At 41.9% G+C, this 12878-nt stretch overlaps 1 long non-coding RNA gene across 1 annotated transcript in view; it reads right to left on the bottom strand.

Moving 5' to 3' along the window:
- LOC141130138 (uncharacterized) overlaps nt 1-9514 on the bottom strand; it is an 875833-nt gene extending 866319 nt beyond the window's left edge. The window contains exons 1-2 of the long non-coding RNA XR_012242005.1: nt 9381-9514; nt 7279-7379 (exon numbers count right to left, since the gene is read on the bottom strand). This is a non-coding gene — a long non-coding RNA (uncharacterized lncRNA). The remainder of the gene's footprint in view (nt 1-7278; nt 7380-9380) is intronic.
- Between the last annotated feature and the right edge of the window lie 3364 nt (nt 9515-12878).

The raw sequence follows: 12878 nt of genomic DNA, 5'->3' as shown, positions 1-12878 counted from the left end.
TAACTGATATGGCCATTGTAAAACCCTGGCAACCCTGGCAGTGGTTAACAAGCATGTTCTCATTACTCCACATTGCCGTTTGGTATGGACACCTTTAGATAGATACAACATTTTAATAAGAAAACAATATTAAACAATAATAAACAATAGTTATTTTCAGCATTGAAACATTAAAACCTGTGAACCACTCCTCTAGGAGAGAAAAAAAAGGAGCAAAAACTGAGTGAATATTGATTTATATTCATCTATCATTCATATGGGGGTGTCCCCTACTCACTTAGGGAGAGAAAAAAAAAAAGGGTTCCAGGAAGTTCCATAAGGTAAGACCCAAGGTCGTGCAGAAGGGGTGGATTACAGTAAGATCTCAGTTAGGGGTTAAGGGTTGTGCAGCATCGACCAGGGTGATGTATGTAGATGCCCGGCGTGTGTCCATATGTACATATGTCCAGGGGGCTTCAACAGGGGCATCACTAGGGGGTTCTGCAAAAACGGAGATAGTGACATCTAGCTACGGGGGGGGGGGGAACAGAACATAAAGCAATAGGAGTTCAGTGATTCCTTGAAGAAGGAACACAAAAAAGAAAAAAAAAAGAAACACTGAGAAAAAAAAAAGAAAAATAAGTCAATAGCATTCAGCAGCAACAAACACTGCTCGGCGTCTATAAAGATAAAGAAGGCTGGTAAGTCACCCGGTGTACGCAGGGTAAAAGATTTTTTATCTCTCCGGAAGGTGACGGAGAGGGGAAAACCCCATCTGTAGGTAGCTCCTTGTCGTCGGGCCATGTCCAGGGCCGGACGCAACAGTGCTCGTCTGTGGAGTATAGCTCTCGATAAGTCGGGCATGATCTTTACCAAAGCGCCATCAAAGTCAACTGCGCCCGCTTCCCAGGCCCTGCGAGTGATAATCTCCTTCTGGGTAAAGTGGTGGACTCTGCATATCACGCCTCGCGTTCGATTGGGGTCTGATTGTCGGGGTCCCAAGGCTCTGTGTATCCGGTCTAGCTCTAAATCTGCAGGAATAGCCTCATTTGTTAGCTGCCGGAAGATCGCGACTGCCTTCTCCGCCAAACCCTCTGGGCCTGTGACCTCAGGTAAGCCTCGGAGCCGCAAGTTATTACGTCGGCTCCTGTCTTCCATTTCTTCCAAGCGGAGCTGCAGAGACACTGCTGTCTGTGTGTGGGTGTCCTGCAGCATCTCCAAGCCAGTAACTCGTTGCTGCAGGGACTCCAGAGACGTTTCGCCAGTAGTCAGACGAGACGCCAGAACTTGCACATCCTGCCTAACTTCAGTTATGTCTCTTCGGTGCTGCTCCTCCAAGCGGCCAATAAGTGCCTCAATATCTGCCTTAGTCGGCAGGGCTTGTAGCAGCGCTTGCAGGTCTGAATCAACACAGAATGTAAGTAACAAAAAAGGAAGAATTGCGCTAGGTGCAAAAAATTGTGAGTGAAAAATGGTCCTGCCGCTGTGCACTATAACGCCGATATAAGGGCACAAAAACATATACAAAATATAGGAAGTGCAGCACTAAACTAACTGATACAAACAAATAATGATAAACTCTGTTGATCAATATATAACAAAACCCAGTGACAGATATCTATCATTCGTGATTAAACAGTGCATGAAGTGATCATAAATATAAATTTTAAAACACATATCCCAAAACAAAAATTAAAATAAGGTGTAAATAAATCGTAAAAGTCCAAAAATATTGTGTAGATGTTCTATACAGGTTCAGGGATGAATCTTCACCATTCAGTGCTGCCCACCACTGGGTAGAAAAAATGAAGGCTTACCAGAAAGCCTGTGACCGCCCTTATTCAGGGGGGTCCAAACAGGCTTAGTAGATGGATATAGACCACTGCGGGGGTGCTTCAAGGGACACCGCTGAGCTGATAACTTAAGACTCCTTCATGAACAGACAACCAGCAGCAGCTACAGATACCTCCCATGATCATATCCCGGGATCTCCTCTCATAGGGCGATTAATAATGACTCCCACGGATCCAGCACAAAAATAGGATTGAGGTGCCAAAAAGAGGGGAAACAAAGGGAGAAACTCCGCTGGTGCAAATAACTTTTTGGTTGGTGTATTCAAAGTATTGGCAAGTTAAATACAAGAACATTAAAGAAAGATAAAAAAAAAATGACACTACCGCTGTTTAAAATGAAAACGCGCATGCGCGGTGCGTTCAATGTTGTGACCCTATGGCCGTTTTGTCACAACTGACGTCATCAGGGGTACGCACCGACGCACGCGCATGCGCATTAAATACCCAAGCAGCGAAATAGCAGACGCTGCGATTGTTTTAGAAGAAAAACAGAGTCCAAATACAATTGGTTCTAGGGCATGTCAGCAACCCACTAGGACGAACAATCACTACAGAAATCCTTCAATTAAATATGGATATGAGCTTTCCCGTCATTAAGCCTAATTGTGTGATGATAAAAAAATCATCACTGATGCCATCTAGTGGATTTTTTACGGCATTACATCAGGCAATTGTATAGGTCAAATGAAAAGCTCATTTAGGCTATTATATAATTAAAGTGAAAGTTTATCTGAGGGAAGTTGCTGTCATGAGATTAAACAGTTATCTCTCTACAAATATGTAAAATATAATAAAATAACGTAAACTGACAAATATTATAAAGGGAGAGACTCAAGGCATATGAATGCCTAATATAAATCCAAAACCATGACTCAAAATTAAATTAAAATTATATTTAAAATTACATTTAAAATGTAAAATTACAAGATATATTTCAATACCAAAAAATGAATGATATGGAGAGGTTCATAAACCATAATCAAGTTAATAATTTGAATCCACTCATCTAACAGATGTGTTCAGGAAGAGAGGGGGACATCAACTGTTATTAATAAAACAGTTGATGTCCCACTCTATGTTCAAGCCCCTAGGGGCATGAGAACCAAGCTTATAGATCCAGTTGGTTTCTGATCTGGATATAGTTCGCTTCCCATTACTCCCCCGCCAATGTGGGACATATTTGTCTATGCCTATAAAAATAGTGCCCTTGGGGTCTCTATTGTGCATTAAGTCATAATGTCTGGAGACGCTATGCTTATCAAATCCCTGTCTGATATTGGTGATGTGCTCACCCAACCTTACATGTAGCATCCTAATGGTTCGTCCTACATATTCCAAACCACACGGACACCTAAGGAGGTATACCACACACTTAGAGGTGCATGTTATAAGTGAATCAATAGAGTAGGTGATACCTGTGCCCTCTGAAGTGAATTCTGTCAATCTCCGTTGGCGTAAAGCATTCACCCTACAAACTTTACATCTCCTACAGGGAGAAAAACCCTTTAGATCCCCAAAGAAAGTTGGACGCTGGGGTGGGTCGGGGACATTAGGTGCCAAGATATGCCTAAGGCTTATGTCCCCGACCCACCCCAGCGTCCAACTTTCTTTGGGGATCTAAAGGGTTTTTCTCCCTGTAGGAGATGTAAAGTTTGTAGGGTGAATGCTTTACGCCAACGGAGATTGACAGAATTCACTTCAGAGGGCACAGGTATCACCTACTCTATTGATTCACTTATAACATGCACCTCTAAGTGTGTGGTATACCTCCTTAGGTGTCCGTGTGGTTTGGAATATGTAGGACGAACCATTAGGATGCTACATGTAAGGTTGGGTGAGCACATCACCAATATCAGACAGGGATTTGATAAGCATAGCGTCTCCAGACATTATGACTTAATGCACAATAGAGACCCCAAGGGCACTATTTTTATAGGCATAGACAAATATGTCCCACATTGGCGGGGGAGTAATGGGAAGCGAACCATATCCAGATCAGAAACCAACTGGATCTATAAGCTTGGTTCTCATGCCCCTAGGGGCTTGAACATAGAGTGGGACATCAACTGTTTTATTAATAACAGTTGATGTCCCCCTCTCTTCCTGAACACATCTGTTAGATGAGTGGATTCAAATTATTAACTTGATTATGGTTTATGAACCTCTCCATATCATTCATTTTTTGGTATTGAAATATATCTTGTAATTTTACATTTTAAATGTAATTTTAAATGTAATTTTAATTTAATTTTGAGTCATGGTTTTGGATTTATATTAGGCATTCATATGCCTTGAGTCTCTCCCTTTATAATATTTGTCAGTTTACATTATTTTATTATATTTTACATATTTGTAGAGAGATAACTGTTTAATCTCATGACAGCAACTTCCCTTAGATAAACTTTCACTTCAATTATATAATAGCCTAAATGAGCTTTTCATTTGACCTATACAATTGCCTGGTGTAATGCCGTAAAAAATCCACTAGATGGCATCAGTGATGATTTTTTTATCATCACACAATTAGGCTTAATGACGGGAAAGCTCATATCCATATTTAATTGAAGGATTTCTGTAGTGATTGTTCGTCCTAGTGGGTTGCTGACATGCCCTAGAACCAATTGTATTTGGACTCTGTTTTTCTTCTAAACCAATCGCAGCGTCTGCTATTTCGCTGCTTGGGTATTTAATGCGCATGCGTCGGTGCGTACCCCTGATGACGTCAGTTGTGACGAAACGGCCCTAGGGTCACAACATTGAACGCACCGCACATGCGCGTTTTCATTTTAAACGGCGGTAGTGTCGTTTTTTTATCTTTTTTATTGTTCTTGTATTTAACTTGCCAATACTTTGAATAAACCAACCAAAAAGTTATTTGCACCAGTGGAGTTTCTCCCTTTGTTTCCCCTCTTTTTGGCACCTCAATCCTATTTATATGCTGGATCCGTGGGAGTCATTATTAATCGCCCTATGAGAGGAGATCCGGGATATGATCATGGGAGGTATCTGTAGCTGCTGCTGGTTGTCTGTTCATGAAGGAGTCTTAAGTTATCAGCTCAGCGGTGTCCCTTGAAGCACCCCCGCAGTGGTCTATATCCATCTACTAAGCCTGTTTGGACCCCCCTGAATAAGGGCGGTCACAGGCTTTCTGGTAAGCCTTCATTTTTTCTACCCAGTGGTGGGCAGCACTGAATGGTGAAGATTCATCCCTGAACCTGTATAGAACATCTACACAATAGTTTTGGACTTTTACGATTTATTTACACCTTATTTTAATTTTTGTTTTGGGATATGTGTTTTAAAATTAATATTTATGATCACTTCATGCACTGTTTAATCACGAATGATAGATATCTGTCACTGGGTTTTGTTATATATTGATCAACAGAGTTTATCATTATTTGTTTGTATCAGTTAGTTTAGTGCTGCACTTCCTATATTTTGTACAGAATGTAAGTGGCTGTGGGGAAGATCCTGGGAGCGCGCTGGGCGCCATCGGAGGGCCCGAACATGAGCCAGAGACAACAGAGACCACTGAAGAGGTAGGTGGAGATGACGGCAGTGAGCCTCGTGGATCCGCCATCTCTAGTAGCGGGAGAGGCTGCCTGAGGATCCGTGAGATAGCGGGCTATCTTCCCGCATTTTACTGCTGCTGCTGTTGCTTTTGCCTTCTGACTGCTCCCTAATGCCTTCTTCTTTCTGGTAGTGGGTATACCGTAGGGGATAGTAGAGGCAGCAGGGGCAGCCGGGTGAGGACCGGGAGAGGACCGGGAGCTCAAGTTTTACACGTCTTCATTCAGCCATGACCCGGCACCCGTGATAGGTGTTCTAATCGCCCTCTGCCAGAGGTTTTACCTTAAACTACGTAGAGGGTTCTTTACGGTAAGAGTGGCAAGGATGTGGAATTCCCTTCCACAGGCGGTGGTCTCAGCAGGGGGGCATCAATAGCTTCAAGAAACTATTAGATAAGCACCTGAATGACCGCAACATACAGGGATATACAATGTAATACTGACACATAATCACACACATAGGTTGGACTTGATGGACTTGTGTCTTTTTCAACCTCACCTACTATGTAACTATGTAACCTCTCCCTCCCTCTACATCCAATATGAGGATGCAGTTTTTAATTTAGCCACAAGATGGCATACACATACATACACCATCTTGTGGCTAAATTAAAAACTGAATCCTCATATTGGATATAGAGGGAGAAGAAAAAAGAAAAAAAAAACACAAACCATATGAAATATGACACTAACATAATAACGCTGGAAAAAAAATTAAATAGATAATTCTGTAAATTAAATAAAAAGTTAATATAAAAAAATAGTATAAAAATGTAATTTTTCAAGTGACCATACTAGAAATAGTTGATGCACATCCACTAGTGCTGAATTCAAGTGCCCCACATGGATGTGCACCAACTATTTCTATTATGGTCACTTGAAAAATTAAATTTTTATACAATTTTTTTTAAATTAACTTTATATAATTTACAGAATTTTTTATTTTTTTTCCAGAGTTATTAGGTTAGTGTCATATTTCATATGGTTTGTGATTTTCTATTTATTTTTTGACCCAAACATCCCCCTCTATATCCAATATGAGGATGCAGCTTTTAATTTAGCCACAAGATGGTGTGCGTGTATGTATGTATGCCATCTTGTGGCTAAATTAAAAACTGCATCCTCATATTGGATGTAGAGGGGGGAGAGGTGTGGGGAAAAAAAAATCAAGCCATATGAAATGTGACACTAACATAATAACTGGAAAAAATTAAATAGGTAATTCTGTAAATTATATAAAAAGTTAAATTTTAAAAAATTGTATAATAATTACATTTTTCAAGTGACCATACTAGAAATAGAATCCACATCCATGTGGGGCACTTGAATTGAGCACTAGTGGAGCATCGGTTTCATTCTGAAGATTTTAAGCACAAATAGTTTAAGCACTATATGGGACTTGTATACTTATTTGTGTGGCCTTATTTGATTTCTGATGCATTTCTAAACACGATGTAGGATTATGTTAATTTTTGAGTTTTGCATGTAAGCTCACGATGGCATCGCAGCTGGTGTGAAGTACACAATACTACCACTGAAAGTTATCTAATACTTTTTTCATTTTTTAGTTATTTATTCACAAGATCTGTGGTGCTAATGTAGAATTTTCATACATATTTGATAAATGGTGTGAAAATATCATTTTGACATGGAAAGCAGTTAAAGTAATCCATTACATACTAAAAAAAAAAATTATAATAATAAAAAAAAAAAAAAAACATTCAAAATGTGGTCTGTGATTAGGGCATGAAAGGGTAAAAATTTAAAACATCGTCTGGTTGTGAGCGGACCATGTATTATATGTTTCTATACCCCCAGATTTCTGATCATTATCACTGCAGTAATATAAAGAGAAATACATCATATGAACTCACCCGACGTATCATGTAGATAATCCCTATTATTATTATTATTAGGACAGCTACAACAAAAATAGCAGCAGTGACACCTCGATGTCTTCCATCTGGTTCATAATCTGTGATAAAATAAATGTGATTTAGAAAAATGTGACAAAGTATTTCTGTACATACTACTAACATAGGCACATTTACACATTAGAAATATTTTTCTGACCTAAACTGCAAAGAAAAACACAACAAACACAAACAAAAACCTGACTACCTTTAAACCCAGACTTTAAATTGCGGTCACATGACCACACAGCCTCTGTTATACACTGTTCCACAGGGGGGTGCCTGTGTGTGTGTGAGTGTGTATCGAGTGAACGTTACTCAGGGCAGCCGTTACAGGAGACTGTCTATTGCACAGCATGCCTGTACTTCCCACAGTCCGACACGTCCCCCCCACCCAGCATTGCTGTGTTAAAGGGTTTGTTAACCCCACATGTGCAAATCACTGGCAGCCCTTCTAAAATAGGCAGGCACAGCACAGCATAGCACAGCAAGTCTTTTATAAAAACGAGCGTTATAAATACCGATTTAGGGCGATCTTCAGGCTGGTCACGTGACTCGCGGCCACTGTATACCTCCGATATATGGCTTCTGCAGGAGGGGCCGAAATCTCCCTCTGACATCAGCCGGGGAGATCACATGGCCGCTCAGCCCCTCCCACAGTAGCCCTGGAGACCGGCTGCAAGTCACGTGACTGGCCTGAAGATCACGTTAACTGTATTTACAACGCTCATTTTTTTAAAACACGTATACAGTGTGCTATGTTCGCCTATAATAGAGGGGCTGACAGTAACCATTTTGTAAAAGTTTATCTATGTATACTAATAGCGGTGGGGATGGAAGGGGGCAGAGACAGACAGGCAGGGAGGAGGAGGGGGGAGAGGAGAGCAGGCTGTGGATGACGGAGGAACGTACGCTGACCTCGGTGTTCAGGGCTCAGCAGCCCTGATTTTCGTGGTCAGTACAGAGAAGGAGATACAGGAAGTGGCAGGTTCAGGGAGGTTTTTACAGAGGAGGGGCAGATTACACAACACAAGCACAGTGCTGTTTAATCTGCTTTAAGGGACCAGAATCTGTTTTTCTGATTGATAGCAGCTTTCAGTAGAACCTGCTGGTCAATCAACACAGAAGGGCACAGGGTGGGTGTAGCAGCCAAACTGACTGAAGTTCTGGAAGACCAAGCAGCGCACAGTTACATAAACTGCCGACACCATCACAGATCTGCTTTTGTGCTTAGCGTGTTCAGTTTAAATTTGCATAGAAGGGGTACCGGCAGCATTACCAGATATTTCCTTATCAAAATAAAAAACAGAAAAAAAAAATGTATTTACCAGCTTATATATAAAAAACACGAACAGCTAGCTTTAGTATTAAAGTGGTTGTAAAGGCAGAAGGTGCAAAAAGCCTTCTGTGTGCAGCACCCCCCCCCCCCCCCCAAATACTTACATGATGTCCATCTAGATCCAGCGATGTTGCAGGAGTATCTCGGCATTCTGGGACTCTCCCTCCTCATTGGCTCCCACTGCTGTCAAACTCAGTCAGCCAATGAGGAGAGAAAGGGGGCGAGGTGGGGCTGGGCCACGGCTCTGTGTCTGATTGAACACAGGGGGAGATGTGGCTTGGTGTGGGTGCCCCCATAGCAAGCTGCTTGCTGTGGGGGCACTCAACAGGAGGGAGGGGCCAGGAGTGCTGGCGAGGAACCTGAGAAGGAGGAGGATTGGGGCTGCTCTATGCAAAACCATCACACAGGGCAGGTAAGTATATGTTTATTTATTTTTTTGTTAAAAATAAACACGAGACTGTAGTATCACTTTAAGTTAGGGGTAACACACTTTAAATATACTATATGTGTTAAATATACAATGCATCAGTCTGTATGGTCGGTGGTCATGTGACATCTCATCTGTATAATCCTCCATCAGGGAGCAGAGAAGAGACAACAAGACACAATGTTACTATTCTGTGTCACACTCCCACTATGACCCCCCGGAGAAGAGGAGACAGGACCCCAATCTATAACACCCCCATACATGGAATATAACATGACCCCCCATAGTCACCAATACCTTCTGTTTCCAGCATTCTGATGAACATCGTATCATTGATCAGCCGGATCTCCTGGATCTCCTCACTGACCGGGTTTGTGATCCTGACCCAGAATCTCCTCTCGGCGTCATCTCTCTGCACACTGGGGATAATCAGCGTCCTATTGTCATCTATCAGCCGATATCTTTCAGGGAGAGGCTCCCCTTCCACCTCCCAGGTCACAGCGTTCTCTTCTCCAGAGAACTGGACGTTCACAGCTGTCTCCTCACCCAGCCGGCTACAGTTAGTGGTGATGTTGGAGATGAGAACCGGATCTGGAATTATCAAGAGAAGTCACCAACACAGAGCCCAGATACATGGAATAGAGTGCTAGCTCATGCACTGATCATTATTCAAGCCCCTCCCTTACATTCAGTCCTCTGTATTTAATTTTCCCCATAGAGTACAATGGAGTATCTGGGTATTAGTTAATCACACTCAACTTGGCTTGTCCTGTAACGGTAAAGAGGTTTTACTACACTTCTGAGGAGCTTTTACAGCTACGAGTGTCAGGAACTAGGGATGCATCGAAATTTCCGATATAAAATTGTGTTTTCGGCACATTGACGAAAGAAAAAAAATTGCCGATAATGGCGCCAGAAAATTGCGCATGTGCAGTAACGGTACGTGCACCGACATGTCACGCACGTTCCTCGTGGTTAAGATGCTGGACTCGTGAGCACGTTCCCTGCAGACGTTCCTCGTGGTTGAGACTTAAGACACAGTTGTGACTCGGGACACGGCTGCATACAGGGCTGCATTGTAGAACACTGTCCCTCCTGGATGGCTACTATTACTACTATTCGCCGGTGAGCATTCTCTTTAACTACTGACAAACAATCCATCTATTACTATATATATATAATACAAACTTTGCTATTGAAATAGAGATATTCAGTTGTATGTACTTGTAGTATTATAGTTAGTTTAGTAGTAGTAGTAGAAGAACTAGTAGAACTAACAAGCCAGGTAATTATTATTATTTTTAAAGGAACTTATATTGCGCCGTCAGTTTAGATAGCATTCAGTTAGTATGTTATACTAATACTACACTGACAAGCGCATGGCAGTATGCACTATGCAGCAATATACTACTGAATATTATATCTCAAAAATAGCATGCAATCAAATCAATAAATTCAATATATTCTGCGGTACAAGTCAGATGTACTGCTGTGCATGGCAAGAGAAGTGCACTGTTAAAAAAAAAAATAAAGGAAGAAGGATTGGTGGTTAGGTTGTTTTTTTTTTTTAATTATTTTATAGCTGCCTGGGGTTTAGTTTTTAGATTGATTTTAGTCCTTCCCCCCTCCCCCCTCAGATTTCACTCCCACTATAGATCATTCTATGCTATTCCTCTACGCTACCAGCAAAGGTGGACCAGGTCTGCAGCGTGGAAATATTTTAAAGTTTCTGATAAAGACCCCAAATGTGCAATTTCTGCAGTCTTTGCTCAGCTGAAATTTCAAGAGCGGTTACAGTGCCAAGGCATTTTTCAACAGGTTTGATACACCACCTGAAAACACGTCATCCAGTTCAGCATACAGAATACAAGAAAACAGTACCGCTTCCAAAAAGAGCCTCAGGGCCAGGCTCAACACCATCTGTGGCCACAGTGTTTAAAAAGGTTAAAAAATTTACAAGTGACAGTCAAAAAGCTCATGACATTAGAGATAAAATGATGGAATTTATTGCATTAGACGACCAGCCATTCTCTGTTGTGGAGGACATTGGATTCCGTAGGCTCATGTAACATATTGAGCCGCTTTACACAATACAAAGCAGACGCTACTTTGCAGATACCCATCTACCTGAATTGTTTTGCAGTGTTAGAAAACACGTTCATGCTGAGCATGGATGAGCACTGGATTGTACTATTTTTTTAATTCATAAAATTCATGATAGGTAAAAGTCAACTATGAACAATAATGAATATAACAGAATTTTGAATTTTATATATCAAAAAAATTTTATTATTAAAAAAAAAAAAAAAAACACAACTCATTTCCGGTATCAGTTTCGGCGTAGTGTATCTTCCATTTTGTAAAGCAAACACCCCATTGTATATTCTATGAGGCATAATGAGTCTTTTGAACATGTCATTTTTTTCCACAAGTTTTTGGAAAATGTGGAAATAAGATGAAAACACTTTTTTTTTTAAAACACAAAGTTTTCAACGTATAAGATATTTCTAACACACAGAATGTACATACCAAAAATTACACCCCAAAATATATTCTGCTACTCCTGAGTATGGCGATACCACATGTGTGAGACTTACACAGCCTGGCCACATACAGAGGCCCAACATTCAAATAGCACCTTCAGGCATTCCAGGAGCATAAATTACACATCTAATTTGACTACCTATTAGACTTTTGTGAGACACTGATGGGCACTGTAGTGGCACTGTAGTGGCACGGATGACAACTGATGTTGCATGAATAATCACTTATGTACCATGGGTGAGGCACGGATGAGCATTAATGAGCCATGAATGGGCGTGGATGGGGATGGATGAGCATGGATGGGGATAGATGAACATGGATGGGGATGGCTGAGCCCTGATGTTGCACGGATGATCACTGATGTGGTGCATATGAGCACAGATGTTGCCATGGATGAGGCACGGATGAGCACAGATGTGGCATGGATGAGCATGGCTGGAGCATGGATGGGCAGGAATGGGCAGAGATCAGTGCTGTGGGCACTTCAGATCCAGCCCACAGCGCTGCTGCACCCGGCTCCTTCCATATACGGTTCAGCTCCTCCCCTCTCCTCGCACCGATTGGTACAGTGTGTGAGGAGAGGGGAGGAGCTTAACCAGACATGCTGTGGTCTGTTGACAACTGATGGAGCAATCACATGGTAAAGGGCCGCTGTCATTGGCCCTTTACCCCGTTCCATGACATGCAGGGTTCAGCGGACCAGATGGTCATGGACATTCCCGGGTGCAGACCCCAGGGGGTGCGATTCTGGGCAAACATCATATGACAGCCTCCCAGAGTTATCTGACTGCGCTGTAGCTGTCATTTGGCTATGGCCCAGTCGGCAACTGGTTAAAGTGTTACTAAACCCAGTAATATTAAAATAGCTCATCTGCCCCCCCACAGTCCTCACAGCTTAAAAAATCATCTTTTTACATTAAAATATTGCCACTATATACCTTTTTGGCTGATCTGTATACCACGGTCACATGATAAACTGCACAGTTTGTCCAGAGCTGTGTGTTCAGGTAGGAGGAGATTTCCACTATAGCCTGTATACACACCCACATGTGTGATGCCAATATCATATGACCTGGCTAGCTCTGAGAACAAGGAAATGTTCTCTCCAGAAATAGAGCCTAAACTGAGCATATGCAGGTTGGCTATTGCCTGTGTGTTAGCTGGCCTTCCCCAGATAGACAGTGCAGGGAGGGGAGGATCTGTGCATACAGGATCAAACAGCCTTTTTACACAATGCAGAGGATTAACCCC

Source organism: Aquarana catesbeiana, linkage group LG02 (assembly GCF_042186555.1).
Source record: "Aquarana catesbeiana isolate 2022-GZ linkage group LG02, ASM4218655v1, whole genome shotgun sequence".
In the NCBI taxonomy this organism is placed as follows: Eukaryota; Metazoa; Chordata; class Amphibia; order Anura; family Ranidae; genus Aquarana; species Aquarana catesbeiana.
This window is presented reverse-complemented; position numbering and strand designations above follow the sequence as displayed.